This window comes from Otolemur garnettii, unplaced genomic scaffold (genome assembly GCF_000181295.1).
Source record: "Otolemur garnettii isolate 467f Iridium unplaced genomic scaffold, OtoGar3 scaffold00020, whole genome shotgun sequence".
Classification (NCBI taxonomy): domain Eukaryota; kingdom Metazoa; phylum Chordata; class Mammalia; order Primates; family Galagidae; genus Otolemur; species Otolemur garnettii.
Genome location: NW_003852415.1, coordinates 206,225 through 213,000, shown reverse-complemented (window position 1 = coordinate 213,000; position 6,776 = coordinate 206,225).

Below are 6,776 nucleotides of genomic sequence, written 5' to 3'. Positions count from 1 at the left end.
CCCAGCTGAGGCAAGAGAGTCACTTAAGCCCAGGAGTTTCAGGTTACTGTGAGCTATGATGCCGTTGCACTCTACCAAGGGTGACAAAGTGAGACTGTCTCAAAAAAAAATTGTTTCTGAGTCATCCCTGCTCAATATGCCATCAGTAAAATGAGTAATTTCATTAACTGAACTGGGTTCAGAACACTAGTTTAAATCTCACTTTAAGAGATTATGACAACATCAGAGGACTGAAATTTCTTGAGGCAAGACTATAAAAGTAATTCACTTGGCTGCCAAGTTGGGCAAACTGCTATTGATGTCTAAATCATAGACTTGGCCAGAAAACAGTGCATTAAAAGGATACCAAGGCTCGGCGCCTGTGGCTCAAGTGGCTAAGGTGCCAGCCACTTACACCTGAGCTGATGGGTTCGAATCCAGCCCGGACCTGCGAAACAACAATGTCAACTGCAACCAAAAAATAGCCAGATGTTGTGGTGGGTAAGTTCCAACTACTTGGGAGGCAGAGGCAGGAGACTCACTTGAGCCCAGGAGTTGGAGGTTGCTGTGAGCTGTGATGCCATGGCAATCGACCCAGGGCGACAGCTTGAGGCTCTGTCTCAAAAAAAATACTAATGGGGTGATTTACAGAGATATTGTCAGAGAGAAACAGTGTCAGCCACTGTTAATGGAAATTTATCTTGTTTTCTGAAATCCTCAGTAAACATCTGACATCCATCTGCTTTTACAATAAGCCAAATGAGAGTTAAAAGAGAGAAAGGCTGGAGGTGGGATCAGACTTCCAGTTACTCTGGTATCAGCTGTGATTTCATTCATGACACTGGGAATGGTACTATTTCATAATTACACTTTGTGTGGGCCAACAGAGTACTCTGTGTTTCCATGTTTCCACGACTCATTTCAGTAAATCCTTTCCTCGAGATAACAGTAACTTAATTTCAATAATACACTCATGGTTAATAGTATTGTATCAATGTTAATTTCCTGATTTTGAATGCTATTGGTACTATAGTATACAATGTCAACATTTGAAGAAGCTGGATGAAGGGTATAAGGAACTCTACCATTTTACAACATTTTTACAAGTGTAAAATTATGTCAAAATAAAAAATTAGAAACAAACAAACAAACACAACGATCTCAAGGAGTGATAAAATCACCATAGAAGATATCTTTGGTCTTCTGGGTCCAACTTGTAAGTTAATAAAGACTGTCTTCCTCAGATCCTTCACCCTTTATATTCTCATATTCTCAACACTTAGTCTTTGGTTGAGATTCCAGGAATTTGCATTATCTTTTATGCTGTTTAAAATTCCTTGAAGTTCTTCACTTTATTCTTTTTTTTTTTTTTTTTTTTGAGACAGAGCCTCAAGCTGTCCCCCTGGGTAGAGTGCCGTGGCCTCTCAGCTCACAGCAACCTCCAACTCCTGGACTCAAGCGAGTCTCCTGCCTCCGCCCCCCAAGTAGCTGGGACTACAGGCACCCACCACAATGCCTGGCCATTTTTTGGTTGCAGCCGTCATTGTTGTTTGGCGGGCCCGGGCTGGGGATTCGAACCCGCCACCCTAGGTGTACGTGGCTGGCACCTTAGCCGGTTGAGCTATAGGTGCCGAGCCGTTCACTTTATTCTTAATTCATATCAGGCATATGATTTCTCCAGAGGAATCTGATATTATAACAGGTCTGAAGAGAAAGGACACTGAGCTGGGGATAGTGGCTTGTACCTGCAGTCCCAGTTAGTTGGGAGGCTAAGATGAGAGGATGACTTGTGCCCAGGAGTTCAAGGCTGCTGCAATGATATATGCTTGCACCATTGCTGCTCACCCCTTTCTAAAAACAAACAAAACATATTGGGGTCACTTGCATGTCTCTCTACCATCAGGGCTTCACCCTTAGTCTTTGAGGGAAGGCTCCCTACATTAAGAGTGATCAGGTTAAATGGAAGGCAGGGTTTTCAAAACGTGGCTGTCTGGGTACAAAAATAGCTTTGTCCTTGTCCTCATGAGTCCTCTTTGGTTTAGTTCCCAGAACTTTGAACTGTGGAAGTTACCAAAGCTTTCCAAGAACTTTGTCTTAGCTGCAGCTGATACTGGGGAGTTTGAGAGAATAACCCATTTGAGGTATGGTATCAATGACTTTTGTAATTTTATCTATTTGTTTGTTTGAGGCAAGGTCTTGCTCTGATATCTGGGCTAGAGTATTGTGGTATTGTTATTACTTACTATAACCTCAAACTTGTCGAGTTGAGCAATCCTCCTGCCTTAGCCTCCCAAGTAGCTGGGACTGCAGGTATGAGCTAGCATGATCTGTTAATTTAAAAAAAAATTGGGGGGCTATAATTGGGTTATAGCTTTCCTGTGAAAGCTATAAGTTAGTTTCATAGTAGGACTGAGTACATTGCATACTTTTTCTTCCATTCTTGAGATACTTTGCTAATATCCCAATTATAGCCCAAGAATACGGGGCAAGGGGAAAGTGGGGGAGGATGGGCAGAGGGAGGGTGATTGGTGGGATCACACCTATGGTTCATCTTATAAGGGTACATGTGAATTTTTCTAAATGTAGAATATAAATGTCTTAACACAATAACTAAGAAAATGACATGAAGGCTATATTAACCAGTTTGATGAAAATATTTCAAATTATATATAAAAACAGCACACTGTACCCCATGACTGTATTAATGTACACAGCTATGATTTAATAAAAAAAAAAAATTTGTTTTGTAGAGACAAAGATCTCACTATTTTCCAGGGTGGTCATGAACTCTTGGCCTCAAATCATCACCCCGCCTCATCCTCCAAAAGTGCTGGGATTATAGGCACGAGCCACAATTCCTGGTCAACTTTTATAATTCTATTAAATCACTAGTAAACATAGCAAGATAGCTGGACTAAGCAAGTGTCATATTAATAAAAAGAGACACTAGCTCTCAGAAATGTATTCTTGTTTGCCAGCTATTAAAGATATAGGAAAAACACTTTGGCTTTTCCTACTTTCTGAAATGGTCACTCAATGTAACACCTCTGACACCAGATGTGTAGTACATAAAATACCAATAATTCAATCAATTTCGGATGGCCTATGTGAGAGATTATGGAGCCAAACATGAAAGATGATTCCAAGGCAGGGGATGAAAGGAAGATAGAGGCCCAGTTTATGCAATTAAAATGGCCTTTATTCCACCTAGGTGCAGGTGGGTGAGATTCAAACCAAGAAGAAATCAACATGTGAGTAATGGCAGATGGGGGTTTTAAAGGTCAGAAAGGTGGGGGTCAGGACATTCTCTTTCCTGGATTGGACCTCTGTTGTAAGGGTGGGGGTTGGCCCATTTACCTTTCCCAGGTGAGACATCCAGTGGGGTAGGGTAGGGGGGTTTGACCCGTTCATCTTTGTCAGGTGGGACATCCAGTGGGAGAGAGTAGGGGGTGGATTCTTTTAGGTGGGTTGATTCTTTTGGGCGGGGTTTAACGCTATCACTATGATTTAACTAATTCTGACAGTGTCAATGGAAAGAATAGACTTGCTAAAATAAAAGAAAAATATCAACAACAGAAAAATTGTCTAAATAATAGTTTCCTAGTAAGAACTAACCTCAATCATATGAGCTTTCTATCTCTCTCCCTCTCTTGCTGACAACAAATGAAATGTATATTTTCAGACCTATTGACTAAAAACTGCCTTTTAGAACTGGCTTTTTACAGCCTTGGAAAGTTCCTGAACAGACAGTGGGTGAGGGGAAGTTCAAACTTCAGGTCTAGGTTCCTGCCCCCAGACCATATATCTAGGGCAGAATCACTGCCAAGATGGTAATCCCGGTGATAGGCCTGTCTGCTGCTAAGAAGAGAGAAGGAGCTGCCACAGCAATTCACTGTACTCTGTTAGTTTGGCTACAGATATAAATCCTCACCTCCATTACAACCCCTGACTAAAAATCCCTGACTGCCTGTTTGTCTCTGCCAACCCTCTCAACCCCTTTCACTTCTGTGTTGGCCCTTTTCCATGTGGAAAAGTAAAATAAACTTTTTCTCCTTTCTACCTTAATCTCTGTTTGTAGAAATCTTTCTCAAAACCTACATCTACTAGCTCATAGACTAAAATCAACCTGGTGATAGCATCAAATCCTGTAGATTGAGGGCTCAGTCCCACAAGACTGCCCTCTACTTCAGAGGCTTCAGGCTCATTCAAATGGCCTTTATTTATTTATTTTGGATCATTACTGATTGCTTCTATTATAATTCTCCATGACTGCAGTTGTTCGCTAATATCTCACAATTGGGGTCATGGTAATCTCTTCAGTCTCATCAAATACAAAACAGAGCATCTAATTCTTGCAATGCCACTTTCAAGGAGAGTCCTCTTTATGAGACTCTCTCTTCCCTACTTCAGCCTGGTCAATTTGAATCTGTAGGGGCCAAGGGAAATCTTCCCCTCTGCCACCGAAAACGAATTGACAGTAGGCAGAACAACAGGAGAAAAAGGTATACAAGTTTATTTAACATGCATGCACACAGGGGATTCATAGGAAAATGACTGTACAATAACCCAATGAGCTCCCGATGCTTATATACCCCTCTTTATAGAGGAAGGGGAGATAAGGGAATTGTGGCGATTTTGAGGGTGTTAAAACAAGTTTAGCCTAAAGTTCCTCCTTACATTTTAAGTTTGGCAGAGGGTGGGTGGTGGAGAGAGTGGGGGAAAGGAGTATTGTAAATTTAGCTGCGATAAACAGTCTCGTACAAATGTCCTTATGTTAAAATGATTTTTTTTCTTCTAGGTAGATGCCTAGTAATGGGATTGCAGGACCAAATAGGAGGTCTAATTTGAATTCTTTGAGGATTCTCCCTATTTCCTTTCAAAAAGGTTGTGAAGAGGGACAGCAAATGCGAGAGAAGGATGGACCCCACTTCAGGTCTAATTAAGCAATAGAAATTTATTAATAATTTGGAACACCTGCAGACGGGCTGAGCCACCAAAAAGGCGTGCAGCAGGTGAAGGGCTCTTTTATATCATGCTCAGCAAGCTAACGCATTACAGAAGCCAATCATAGAGGTTAAAGCAGGGGGTCGCAAGGTGGGGGTACACATAAGATCATAATCACAAGATATATCATGAGTACATTACCTCATGGTTATAAGATGGGGTATGTCATAAGGGTTTACACAATTCAGGATGGAAGTACATGGCAACTTAGACATTAACTCATAGTTCAGGGGTACAAATTGGGTAACACCGGGGCTTAATTTGGAATCCAAGCCCTCCCTTCCTTCCTTTTGTCCCTTTAAGCTTCTTCCTAGAACTTCCCCTCCCTTATAGTGGGGCTAAAGCTAAAAGTAATTCTTTTTACAAGAAGTTTGTTGCCTTTCTTACTAGTCCTGGGGGTTTGGGGCTGGGGGCTCAGTTATTACAGTTGTATTAGTTTGCAGTCCCACTAGCAGTATAAAAGTGTTTCCTTCTCTCCACATCCATGCCAGCATCTGCAGCTTTGAGACTTTGTGATGTGGGCCATTCTCACTGGGACTAGGTGATATCTCAGAGTGGTTTTGATTTGCATTTCTCTGATAATTAGGAATGATGAGCACTTTTTCATGGTTTGTTAGCCATTCATTTCTCTTCTTTAGAGATGATTCTATTCATCTCTCTTGTCCAGTGATATAAGGGATCGTTAGCTCTTTTTTGGTGATTAATCTGAGTTCTCTGTAGATCCTAGTTATCAAGCTTTTCTCTGATTCATAATATACAAATATATTTTCCCATTCTGACAGTAGTCTATTTGCTTTGGTTGTTGTCTCCTTAGCTGTACAGAAACTATTCAGTTTAATTAAGTCCAGTTTGTTTATTTTTGTTGTTGTTGCAATTGCCGTAGAAATCTTCTTCATAAAGTCTTTCCCCAGACCAATACCGTCAAGTGTTTTCCCCACAGTTTCTTCAAAGATTTTTATTGTTTCATGATTTAGAGCTTTTATCCATGTTGAATTTTTTTTTTTTTTTTTTGCTGGGGCTGGGTTTGAAGCCGTCACCTCCGGCATATGGGGCAGGTGCCCTACCCTTTTGAGCCACAGGTGCTGCCCATGTTGAATTAATTTTTGCAAGTAGAGAAAGGTGAGGGTTCAGGTTCAATCTTTTACATGTGGTTATCTAGTTCTCCCAGCGCCATTTATTGAACAGGGGTTCTTTCCCCCAGTGTATGTTCTTACTTGGTTTATCAAAGATTAGGTGGCTTTAAGATGTTAGTTTTATCTCATGGTTTTCTATTTGGTTCCAGATGTCTGTGTCTGTATTTTTGTGCCAATACCATGCTGTTTTGAAAACTATGGCCTTGTAGTACAGCCTACAGTCTGGTAGGCTGATGCCCCCAGCTCTGTTTTTATTACTAAGAATTACTTTAGCTATACAAAGTTTTTTCTGTTCCATACAAAATGAAGAATTATTTTTTTTAAGTCTTCAAAGTATGATGTTGGTATTTTAATTGGGATGGCATTGAATCTGTAGATTTCTTTGGGAAGTATAGACATTTTAGTAATGTTGATTCTTCCCACCCATGAGCATGGTATGTTTTTCCATTTGTTAATATCTTCTGCTATTTCTTTTCTTAGGGTTTCATAATTTTCTTTCTTTTTTTTTTTTGAGACGGAGTCTCACTATGTCACACTTGATAGAGTGCCATGGTGTCACAGCTCAAAGGAACCTCAAACTCTTGGGCTTAAGTCATTCTCTTGCCTCAGCCTCCCACGTAGCTGGGACTACAGGCACCCACCACAATGCCTGGCTATTTT